At 31.0% G+C, this 13,763-nt stretch overlaps 1 long non-coding RNA gene across 1 annotated transcript; it reads left to right on the forward strand.

Annotated features, from left to right (window-relative positions):
• Nucleotides 1-1,855: 1,855 nt before the first annotated feature.
• Nucleotides 1,856-11,919, forward strand: LOC105116661 (uncharacterized). Its single transcript, XR_840570.1, has 3 exons — nt 1,856-1,960; nt 3,591-3,595; nt 11,909-11,919. It is a non-coding gene; the product is annotated as an uncharacterized LOC105116661 (long non-coding RNA).
• The last annotated feature ends 1,844 nt before the right edge of the window (nt 11,920-13,763 follow it).

A 13,763-nucleotide genomic window follows, 5' to 3' on the forward strand; every position in this document is an offset into this window, starting at 1 on the left:
TTAAATTAACAATAACTTGGTTGAAAATAATTGATGGATTTGTTTTCAAAGATAAAAAAAATGTAAATAGATTTTAAATGACAAGAAAAGTAAGTCTTGGTCCAAATCAATTTTAATGGTGATGTATTGGTGATTTCTTCAACATATATAAGATAACTCAACCTAATATCAACGATGGTGATATTAGATCAGAAGATTTTACAATGAAGATTAGAAAGATGAAGATTGATTATTGCTTAAGAATGAACAAGTACTTTCATATTAAGTAAGACATTGAATCAAGCAATCTCTATACCAAAACTAAAGTTTGTGCATAAAAATTCAAGATTATAACATTACCTAAATTATTTCTAAAATTTCTTTACAATAATAAATCATTCATGAAGAAAATAAGAAGATAAACATTAAGATTCATTCATATCCTAAAGAACTCACCTCAATCACCATTATCCTTGATTTGGATCCAAGAAAGAGTTTAGCCAACCATGATTATATATAAGAACACTTCAATAAACATGAAAGAACTTGAATCCAACTAAAATAATAAGTTTTACAAACTAAAGAACCGAAATCTATAAAGAAGAACACAATACAATTTCAGAAAAAATTCGGACACAAATCTGACTCTAACTTTGGACAGCAATTCGACCCTCTTAGAAGCTTTTTTTCGAGAAGTCTATTAGAGACATATTTATAGGAAATTCTGTCACCTTTCCAGATCATTAAAGAACAGCTCATTTGGACAACACCTGAGTCAAAAGTTATGGGCAAAACACCGAAAGGTGTTCTGAAAAATCAAATCAAGACAGCTTTACAACTACTTTGGTGCATGTTTTTCTTTCTCATTTATGAGGTGTCTCCTTGTTTTTGACCCAAAATAATGTTAAAATATCCCCTCCAGCTTTCCATCCATGTGCTTGCCTTCTTGGATCAATGGATTACCCAAAATAAATCAATTGTTATTTGTTGTGTGGACATGTAAGATCATGGATTGTGTTTGGGTTGATTTGAAGGTTGATTTGGGGTTGATTTAGGGCTGATTTGGGGCTGATTTTGGGCTGAATTTGAGTATCAAATAAGTATACAAATGTACTTATTATTTGGGCTAAGATTGACATTGAAACCTTGCGTGTTTAATGGTTGAAGTTTGCACACAACATAAGGCAAGTTTGGGCTTGAAATAAATCATATGATATTCTTTTCTAGAATTGGAATAGAATTGATTTTTGGGACAAATTTGGAGCACTTATTTGTACCAAGATTTGCTTCAATCTTCAACTAAATGTTTCTTCAATTCTTTGTTCTGAATTCCGACGTTGAATTTTCTGAATTAATTCATTTAAGCTCCAAAAACCTATCGAAACATTAAAACAAACTTCATTACTAAAAAACACATCAATTATTATAAAAACAACCAAATAAAAACAATAAATACATATGTAAAACAAGAGACTTAATGACACTTTTGATGCACAATCACTCATGATATTAGTTCTCTCAAACTATCTTATTCTCCACCCACCATGCTTGACATCCAGCATGTCAAAGGTTTTGAACAACATGTTGAGCTTCATGAACCTTTACCCTTAACATGTGGTGACAAAGATAAAGATAATCTTGATTTACTAAGTTATATCCAAACTATATCTATTAAGGCTTCCAATAGTGTTTGTTCCACTCAACATCCTTAATCATATAGTATTCATGGTTATGAACCTAAAAAGCATGTAGATTATCAATTTATGTCTCATTACCTTAAAATGTTTGATTTAGTTGAATCTTTTGCATGTAAAATTTATAATTTGCATATTGAGATCAGAAAACAAATTCAAGTAAATAATGAATATACAAATTTTGAGCTGATTTATATAAGTATCATAATGTACTTAATGTTGGAGATTATTTCATGATACAAATTAGACCTGAACAGTATCCTTTGGAAACCAGTCCTAAATTGCAAGTGAGTAGTACTAGAATATTCAAAGTGTTACAAATGATTGAATTAAATAATTATATCGTTAAATTGTTACTAAACTTTGATATTAGCTCAACTTTCAACACAAAAGACCTCGTTATATATAAAACACAACAGTCTATCCCTTATGTTCCTTTCAAAATGCTTGCCCTATTATCCTTACCTTTGGCATAAAAGGAACATATTAATGTTATTTTGAATGCATAAATTGTTTTTACTAGGGATGATGAACTTCAATAAATCTCAGTATATGAGCTAAACAATCAGATTTAGACTATATTTGGATTATTAGAGAGACATCACAATAACTTAATCCTTATTTTTGAGAGCGTTGTCGGAGTTGCCTTGACCTATATTCGACGAGGTAAAGTTCTTCCAACCCTCGGAGAATTGGTGGGGACACCAAACCCGAAATATTGTTTACGCACTTGTATGGTCATAAACAGTAGAGGATAGCCAAAACCATTGAGATATTAGGCTTTATCTTATGTTTTAGTTTAATTTATATGAACTTTTAATTGAGATTTATTAATTAGGTTTAATTTAATTATTGTAAGTATTTTATTTAATAGACCATAAATCAAATCAATTGTTCTAATTAGGATTTTAGTATTTATATCCTATTTTTTTTTAATATTAAGTAGTTTTATATGAATGAAATAAGAATTGTAAGGTTATATATTTCTCAATCCCATATTCTTTTCTCTCTTTGATTTTTTTTCTTAACTAAAACATTAAAACAAACTTCATTACTAAAAAACACATCAATTATTATATAAACAACCAAATAAAAACAATAAATACATATGTAAAATAAGAGACTTAATGACACTTTTGATGCACAATCAGTAGGATAAGTCTGAAGCTTTTAATGCATTTAAAAACTTCAAGACACATGTTGAAAATGAAGTAGAGAGAACCATTAAAATTCTTTGTTCAAAAGAGTTTCAAGACTTTTGTGATGAACATGGAATTCAAAGACACTTGACTGCAACATACACACCACAACAAAATGGAATATTAGAGAGAAAAAACCAAACCATTATGAATATAATGAGATGCATGTTGACACATATGAGTGTTCCGAAGAATTTTTGGCCAGAAGCTGTGAAATGAAGCATTCATGTTTTGAATTGTAGCTCTACATTTGTTGTTCAAGCCTAGAGTGGATGAAAAGCATTAGTTGATCATTTCAAAGTGTTTAGATGTATTGCATAAGCACATGTTTCAGATGAGAAGAGAAAGAAGCTAGATAATAAAGGCGTAAAATGTGTATTCCTTGGAATTAGCAAGCACTCAAAAGCCTACAAATTATTCAATCCTATTACAAAAAGAATTTTCATCAGTCAAGATGTTGTGTTTAAGGAGGATAGCACTTGGAATTGGATAGAATAAAGTGCAAACTAGCAACAAATACTAGTTTGTTTGATGAAAAAGAGGTAGAAGTACGTGAAAAATCATACCAACAACTACAGCACTAGCAGTCTACAAAGCCTGCATTCAGACGAGGAATTACCATAGCTGAGTCATAATAAAGATCAACAAGCTCAAGAGAGTTCACGATCTCAATGAAGCAGAAGAAGGCCAGTTTGGATGGAAGATTATGAGGTGAGAGGTGTTGTTCAATCTCGTGAACAATCCCAAGAGGATTCACAATCTTAATGAGGCAGAAGAAGGCTAGCTTAGATGGAAGATTATGAGTTGAGTGGTGTTGTTCAATCTGATGATGTTTTTTATCATTATGTATTTTTATCATATTATGATCTTATCACATTTGAAGAAGCTACTAAAGAGTCAAAATGGCAAAAATCCATGGATGAAGAGATCGTGTCAATTGAAAAAAAAAATAGTTGGGAACTAATCAAACATCCTGAAGGACAAGCATCCATTGGTGTTAAATGGATTTACAAAACCAAACTGAAGAAATATGGCAAAGTACACAAGTATAAAGCCTGACTTGTTGCAAAGGGGTACAAGCAAAAATTTGATATTGATTACAAAGAGGTAGTTGCACTAGTTGCAAGAATGGACACTATTCGATTGGTATTATCAATTATTGTTCAAAATTCATGGGGTATATATCAACTTGATGTAAAGTCTGCATTCTTGCATGGAACATTGGAAGAGGAGGTATACACTGATCAACCTCCTAGATATGTGAAATAAGGTCATGTGGATCAAGTATACAAATTAAAGAAAGCATTATATGGACTCAAACAAGCACCAAGAGCTTGGCACATCTGTATAGATGCTTATTTTAATAAGGATGATTTTCTTAATTGTCCTTATAAGCATACTCTATATGTTAAATCTAAAGTTGATAAGGTGTTAGTTATATGCTTATATATTTATGATCTCATTTTTATGGGTAATGATAGATCCATGTTTAATGAGTTTGAGAATTCTATGATAAAGGAATTTGATGTGACAGATTTGGGGTTGATGCATTATTAGTTGTGTGCAATCATCTGATGGTATATTTATGTCATAGAAAAAATATGCTCTGGAGATTTTAGATAGGTTTAAAATGACAAATTGCAATTCAGTTTTCACCCCAACTAATCTCAGCTTGAAACTCATCAAAGATGATGCTGGAAAGAAAGTGAATGCTTCTTTTTATAAGCAAATAGTTAGGAGTCTTATGTATTTAATATCAACCAGGTCAGATATCATGTATGTTGTCAGCTTAATCAGGAGATATATGGAGTGTCCAATTAAAGCTCACCTCTTGGCTGCAAAAAGATTTTTTTGCTACAGACTATGGAATCTTATATAAAAGTGATAGAAACTCAAGTTTGATTGATTTTTCAGATAATGATTATCCGCAGATAATGATTGTCTGAAGATCTTGATGATAGAAAGAGTACTTCCAAATTGGTGTTTATGTTAAATTTTGGAGTTGTTTCATAGTCATTAAAAAGATAACAAATAGTAGCTTTGTCAACTATTGAAGCTAAATTTGTTGTTGCAGCATCAACTTCAAGTCAAGCAATTTTATTATGCAGGCTACTTGACTTCTTACAAAACCATCAACAACAAGGTCCAACCTTAATTTGCTGTGATAACATGCCCACCATAAAGCTTTCAAAGAATCCATTACTTAATAGGATAAGTAAACACAATGACATCAGGTTTCACTTCTTACGTGATCTATGTAAGGAAGGTGTTATTCATGTGGTGTTCTGTAAGAGTGAAGATCAGATTGCAGATATATTAACTAAGCCTCTATAGATGCCATCAGAGAAGGAATAGTAGTTGTCAATTCCTAAACCAATATCTATAGATATTAGTTTAAAGGATGTGTTAAAAATAAGTTATGTTGCTTATGATTTTGAGTTTATCTATAGTAAGTAGTGGGAGACCTATTTTATAGGAAATACCTACTTTTTTGGAGTTCAATCCACGTTTAAGGTAGTGGAGATTTTATTGTTATTCTGTTACTATTTCATTGTTACTGTACAGTGACATGACCAAAAGATTGATGTATCCTCCCAAGTGTAGGAGTGTCGAAGTAATAAATAACTCATAAGACTAGGGTCTAACCATAGAAAGGTCAATTGTATAAATTATAAATAATAACAATACAACAACAACAATAATAATAATAGAAGAAAAAGAAGAAATTGATAAGAACTTTGAGATAGAAGATTAATGTAAAGATTAAACAATAATTATAACTTATGTTAACAATAAATGTCAAGGTTAGAGGATCCACTAATAGTATTTCAAATAAATATACTATAAACTCTTATTATTCAATTACATACAAAAGAGGTTCCAATTAGATTATAACTTGTTAATGTGATTACATTAGTTATCTTATTTGAATAATGTTAATACTTGTAAATATTGTCAGGCATTCATGATTATAACTTATGTTAACAACAAATCAAGTTCCTCTCATAGCACAAGTGTTAGTTATACCATACGGTTGGGTTATGAAAGTGCCAAGTAATTATTATACCAAGTGTTATACAACACAAATCTAGATTAATCATTTAACAACCAAAGTATTAAAAGTGGATAAGATAATAAATACAAAACATGTTAGTATCAAACATTAAAGTCCATATTGAATTTACACTATACTTATTATTACACCATTAGTGTAACCTTTTTACCTTGACATAATAAACTTAACTCAACATAATGAAAGAGAGAAACATAAATAAGATAAAAGTTAACTAAGTAAAGGAAAAGAAATGAAAGGCGTAAACAAGATATTAATGAAAGCAAAAATTAAGCATTACAAAAATACAAAAAAAGAAAGCAAGAGCATGATCTTTATCTGGAAACCAAGATGCCTAAATGCATGGCAAATGCCAAAATTGGAAACTATTGATTTGATGATTAATTGATGAGTGGGTGGCCAACTCTTGATTTGATGACAATCCTTATCTTCTCTTATCTGAATAAAATGTCATTGATCACATTAGAATTTGAACTAGACCTCTACATGAAAGTTGTAGGAAATTGTCTCAGCTTTCCAGGAAAAATAATTGAGGTCATTGGGACTTCTAGAACTCAAGATATGGGCTAAACACTGAACAATATCTAGGCTATAGGACAAATTCAGAATTCTTCATTGTTGCTACAATTTGGACTTGAAAACAGCCTTATTAAAACCAGACTTACAAATGAAAGTTGTAGGCCTATGTCTTACCTTTCCATCCATATAAAGTAGACCTAAATCCTAGATCTAGAGCTTCATATATGACCTAATTACCGAATAGTGTTCCAGTTTAGACTACACCAGCATCTTTTTTCTAAGTTTGGCTATCTCTTTGTCCTTTCAATTTTACTATTTAAACTCATCAATCAATCCTTTTATTTATGTGATAGACCTGTCTTTAAGATTAAAATTTAGCACAAATTAAAGGTGCCTTATATTATTAGATATGTTATTATAAAATATGTTTTAGTTAAGGAGTTATTGATACTCTAAGTGCAAAATGATGATATAAAACCCTGATAAAAATGCGCTTTTAAGTACTAATCACACCCCTCAATCATTTTATTACTAGTCTCTAGTAATCAAAGTGTTAAAATAGAAAAACAATTTGCAAATTCCACAAAGCAAGGCATTCATCATTCAACTTCCATTAATCTATCCAGATAAACAAACTCTCATTAAATTTATATATCTACTCAATACCTCTTAAACAAGATATTAATAAACCTTCCTTTTATGCTAAATATATTAACACATAGTTATGGAGCTTTACTTGAAAGAAAACAAAATTTTTATTCTAATATTTAAGGTTAACCTTCTTGGGTTGGAATTGTTATCTTTCTTTTTTTTTTCTTTTTTTAATATACAAATAACTTAAAAACACAATAAATCTTTAACCCATATAACAAGCTTTTGGCTAATGACTTCCAGACTAATTGGTGTTAGGGCATTAGATGTTGAGACACCCCTTCGAGCTTAACAACTCGGGTTGTAGATACTGATATGTAGATAGTGCAATGTTTGATTTCCTTAAGTTTTTCTTCTCAACTCTTGTAACAAGCGTTGGGCTAATAGCTCCCAAGTCAATTGACTTTAGGGTATTAGGTGTTAAAACACCCCTTCAGGCTTAATTGCTTAGGTTAGGGAGGTTAGGAAACCAAACTTATCTATATTTTTATTATCATCATCTTTTTGTTTTTTTTTTTGCAATTTATATACTATCTCTTTCCCCTAGTTGTTACCTTTAACAAAAGAACTTAAATAATGTAATAATGCAATGTGCAACACACAATCATATCTTAAAGTGTATATATGAAAATGAAGGTTAAAAAATACTTGTTAAATGAGTATATGAGCATAATTAAATGATAACAATATGAGAGTTTATAAACCTGAATATTTCAAGAAGTATTTTGATAAACCTTGTTATGAATATTGTAAATAACTATTGAAAAATATTAAGCAAGATACCTCTCAAGAGTCAATAAAATTCCTCCTTACTCTACCATCTTAGTAACAACTATTTGTAAATGGTATATGAAATAGAAAACACAGTTAGTTTTTTTTTAATATGAACTACTGCCCTCTTCCCCAAACCAAAATGAAACATTGTCTTTAATGTCCTACGATAAAAAGATAGAGTATAGAAGATATCACTTGAAACACTAAACACTGATAAGCCTGAAACACACTTAAACAAATATAAAAAATAACAAAAAACAAATATTATGCTCTTAATAAAACTAAAAGACATAAGGATTCATAAACAAAGGCTCAAATCCAATCTAAGCTTTTTACGGCTTTCCTTAATTGACTAATTTATGCAACTCATTGAGGGATCAATTACAGGAGTGAAAGATTATAGTTGGTCAATTAATTGTTCAGCAGTAGAGATTATGATTTGTCATGCCGAAGATGTTAGAAATTTCTGTTCCACAACATGGTCAAGAAAAGACAACAATTTATCATAAAAATCATTAACATTTAACATATCTATGGGTTTATGGTGAATGTCCAGTTAGGCCCAAGAGGAAATATGAAAGATCTCTTTTAATGTTCTTAGACCACCTAGTAAGGCATTAAAGGTATTAGTGTGTTTAAACATTACATTCATTCGATCCGATATTATGGAGACCTGTAGTTCCTCTTAAATTGTTTTTCCAATGATCTCCCCTTATGCTAAACCTTTGGAGATGACCCACAAAACTTGACTATCTTCTAAAAATACAGCTATTGACACTGCTCCATTAACCTAGGCTACCCCCTATACATTAAATAAATATTTCTCTCAGCTAGTACCTGACCAAGATGATTTGTTGATTCTAAAAACTCTATTTTCTTTTTAAGACTTGATCCACTGAAAACATAAATGTTTCTTATGTGATGACTTGAGAAACTTGTCATTTTCTACACACTTCTATATCTGTTGAATGGTTGAGTAGAAATGAAGGGAAGGAAGAGAAGATTTTATAGATGAGAAATTAAAAATGCAATCATATCACCTATATATAAGCCAACTGAATTCCAAACATATCTTCATGAAAACAAAATTACATCTTTCTCTTGTTTTAAAATGCATAATGGATAGTATAATCAATTTATGATTATCCATTAGGGTTTGACCAAAATATCAAAAATCATTTTCTAATCTTTTTTTTTTAGGATTTAGATGTAGACTTGAATAATTTGTGCCATGTAAGACTATACGATAGAGTATACACTCAGGTATTAAAGATACAATGTGCAAAAGAAATATGATACTAAAATTAAGACTTTAGAATTATTAGGATTTAACTCGATAAGGTAGAGACTCTCTTACGAAGAGAGATTTACCTTGAACCGTAGAAGAGACCATTATATAGAAACTTGACCTTCAGAAACAATAAAACAATAATGCAACTTATCTAAGGTATGGTGCACTAGGATGATGTGTCTTCCCCTTACACAAATAGTGCCTTAGACTTTTCCAGACTAGAGGTTCCTAGTAATCATAATATTAGGTGGTGACTTCTGAAATTTAATCATGATTTTATGATTAAGCCTAAACCATTTCTTTTCCCAACAACAATACCACTCACGAGGAATGAAAAGCTCATCGTCACCCTTAACATCACCCTTCGCGATAATTGCCAAGCAAGCATGAGAAGTTTTGAAATAATCAAATCAAGGAGCTGATAATATGAGAAAAATATGTCTATAAAAGTATGCGATGAGTTTAAAAAGTTACTTATGCTTGAATCGGAGAATATTTAAGAATACTTTACAAGAATATTAACCATATACAATCAAATGAAGTGATATAAAAATAAGATAGAAAAGAAATGTGTGCTAGAGAGATCCTATTATGTAATGGTCGCGTTAGAGGAGTCACAAAAAAAAAAATGTTCTTTCAATTTTAGCTTTTATGAGAAAATTACATGTCTATGACGAAAGAGTTAGTAAGATTCAAGAAGAAGTTGGTGCATAAACCCTTTCTTCAAAGGAACATGGTTTTGGATATTCACAAGGAATATAAGACATAGACAAAGCAAAACACAATGGGGATGAGGATAATTAGAACAATCGGGATGAGGATTTCAATTGCACTTAACATTTTTTTTTACTTCTAGCCCTTCTTAATAGTTATACTGGGGGTACGCTAGTATTATCTGACCTTGATCTTGGCATTGGATAACCTCAAGTAATGTTTGTTCAAGAACAGCAAGCAACTGTTGTCTCGGAACCTAATATGTAAACAAAAGGGAAACTTAAACCAAATGAAAATCAATGTGAGGATTAAACAATGTCAACGTTAGAGGATATTAATACATCATCATCATCAACAACAACAACAACAACAACAACAATAATAATAATAATAACAAAGAAGAAGAAGAAGAAGTTGATGAGAACTTTGAGATAAAAGATCAATGTCAGGATTAAACAATGTCAACGTTAGAGGATCCACTAATGATATTTGAAACAAGTATAGTATAAACTCTTATTATTCAATTGAAAACCACACACAAAGAAGGTTCCAATTGGATTATAAATTATTAACATGATTACATTAGTTATCTTTTTTGAATAATGCTAATACTTGTAAATATTGTTAGGCATTCATGATTATAACTTATGTTAACAACAAATCAAGTTCCTTTCATAGCTTAGGTGTCGGTTATACCATACTGAGAGAAAGCAAGAGCATGATCTTGATCTGGAAACCAAGATGCATAAATGCATGCAAATGCATGCAAATGCCTCCTTTTATAGGCCAAAATTAGAAACTATTGATTTGATGATTAATTGTTGAGTGGGTGGCCAACTCTTGACTTAGTGACAATTCCTATCTTCTTGTCTGCCCAAAACATCATTGATAACGTTAGAATTTAAACCATACCTCCGTATAAAAGTTCTAGTAAATTGTCTCAACTTTCCAAAAAAAAAAACTTGAGATCATTTGGACTTCTAGAATTCAAGATATGGGCTGAACACTGAATAGTGTCTGGACTGTAGCATAAATTCAGAATTATTTATTGTTGCTACAATTTGAACTTGAAAACAACCTTTTTAAACTTAGACTCCCATGAATGTTGTAGACCTATATCTTACCTTTTCATCCATATAAAGTAAACCTAAATCCGAGATCTACAGCTCTAAATATGACCAAATTACCGAACAGTATTCTAGTTTGGACTGCACCAACATCTCTTTTCTAAGTTTGGCCATCTCTTTGTCCTTTCAATTTCATTACATAAATTTATTAATCAATCCTTTTATTTATGAAATAGGGCTGCATTTAAGATGAATATTTACCACAAATTAAAGGCATCTTATATTATTAGATATATTATTATAAAACATGCTTTTAGTTAAGGATTTATTGATGCTTCAAGTGCAAAATGATGATATAAAACCTTGATAAAAATACACTTTTAAGTACTAATCACAAGCGTTTTCTCAAGAGTGCGCCAAACATAATGTAGGGTAAAGCAATCTACCACGAGATGCAACACATCCACGGAGAGAAAGGAGAGTAATGCACTTAAAAAAATTTAATCATGTTACTTCCAACGAAAAAAATATGGGTTGATTGTTGAGGAAGAACCAACATAACTGTTAGAGACATGAGATGGCGGACATGACACTAGGCCATCAACAAAGTGAAAAACATCTTCTCCAAAGAGATGTGGCTTCATCTGCATTCACCAATAGAGATAATTTACGTTCTTATATTTCAACAAAACAACTTGGTGGGTGTTTGGGAGAGTAATGATAGTTGGAGTTTATGTTCCCATAATAACTTGGTGGGTGTTTGGGAGAGTAATGATAGTTGGAGTTTATGTTCCCATAATATACAGAGGAACGACAAAGACTTGTGTGAAGGAGTTATTGACTTATTCTACAAGGGAAGGCTACTAATGTGGAGGAAGAACACCACCGGCAACAATTTATAGATGGTTGACTAGTGGTGAGGGAGAAATTGGCTACAATGCCTATAGAGTCCATTTAAGAGAGGAGGAGAGAAGGTTTGTTGCAAGGGAGAGAGGGAGAGAAGAGATATGATGGCAGAGGGCTCTGATACCAAGTTAAGAATAATTAGAAGGCTTAACCTATTGGTTAGTCAATCATTTCTATATAAGCTTGAAGTTTCCTTTGTAACTCCTGGAACTTCTTTGTAGTGTCTTCGTTCCATGCCTCATTTCATATGGAACCTCAAAGTGGCTCTATTTCATTATATTCCATTCGTATCAGAATTCCATTCATTTAATATCCCATTTCTTTGGTGTCATTGACATAAGAGACGTCGTTTCTAGTCTATCTGTTTCTATTTCTATATATTTGGAAAGTTTCAAAATCATCATATATGTGTAGGGCAATATACAATAGTAATGGTGGAGGTTACCACACAAGAGTATGACAACAATATTTTCTATATATAATATTTCCTATATAGGTACATTCTATAATAAAACCACAACTAACTCATCAGCATCAACATCACTAAAACTATTATCGAAGAAATGAAAATTTGAATTTTTTTCTAAGTCAGCAACTAGATATGGTTTAACAAACTCATTAACTTGAAAGACATCATCTCCCACACTAGTATCTTCATTCTCATCTTGAATAACCTTGACACGACCTTTGGGTTCAACTCTTAAATGATCCTTTCTAAGGGAAGGGTGATAAATTTGTTGGCATTGCTCGGCAAAAACAAAGACATTATTTATGTTGCAGCATCTAGTTTTTGAGTTAATTTTGATTAGACCATAGTAGGGCTCTACTCTGATTCCTCTATTAGTGGTGTCATATCAATAACTTTTGAATAACAAACACTTTATTATACTCGTTATGATACTGCAATTCCACGACCCCTTCTAATTTACCATAATAACCAATTTCAAACTCACTACAAGTTCATCCTTTAAAACAAACACAACTGTTAATCTGAATTGGATTGTTAGTATTGGTATGACTGTAAATAAAAATATAAACTCCGGTCTCATACACATTTTTGGTGGCAACTTGTAAACCATGAGTAACTAGCAAATAAAAATAAGAAGCAACAAATAACCCAAATAAGTTGGCTTTGTTGTACACAACTCAGGACACATCTTTCTTAATTCAGCTGAAAAATTAATCAATAATTTTAAAATGGACTTGTTAGTAGCTAAACATGTTGGAAACAAAATTTTAAGTTTTGAATTCTTTTAGGAAGACACCGGAAATATAAAAAATGAAACCCATGTATCAAGAACATCTTTTTTGGATTTTTTTTATTGCATTTTGCAATTATTTTGGTTTTCAGAAAAATAAAAAAAAAGATCAAAAAATGTGGTTATGACATTCTCATTATTTCACCTTCTAGTTCATGTGTTGAACGAGTACAAAGATTTGGAATATTTGTTACATTTAATTAAGCGTGCTCTTGTTCGACAAAACTACAAATTATTGTCCTACAGCGAAGAGTTTTTGTATAGGTTAAAAGCTTCGGGACCACTTTGCTTAGTTAGCCAGCGCAGAAAAGTTGTTTTATTCATGCTGATCAAATAGGTTAAAAGCTTCGGGACCGCTTAGCGAACAGAATGCGTGTTTGCCAAATGGTTGTGATTGTGAATAATTATATCTAGGAAAAAAAGCATATAGACACCCATAGTCCGTAATTTTTCTTCATGAATTGCCCAACGCAGACAGTAGCAAGAAAAATATAGGACAGTTAACTTCTACCATATATATTCATATCTTATTATTGTTATATCAAACTTAAAAAGATTGGGAACCATGGAACCCATAAAATTGTACTATAAAAATCCAACAGCTCACTATAAGTAATCGGTATGGTGATTATTGTTA

This window comes from Populus euphratica, unplaced genomic scaffold (genome assembly GCF_000495115.2).
Source record: "Populus euphratica unplaced genomic scaffold, PopEup_1.0 scaffold1005.1, whole genome shotgun sequence".
In the NCBI taxonomy this organism is placed as follows: domain Eukaryota; kingdom Viridiplantae; phylum Streptophyta; class Magnoliopsida; order Malpighiales; family Salicaceae; genus Populus; species Populus euphratica.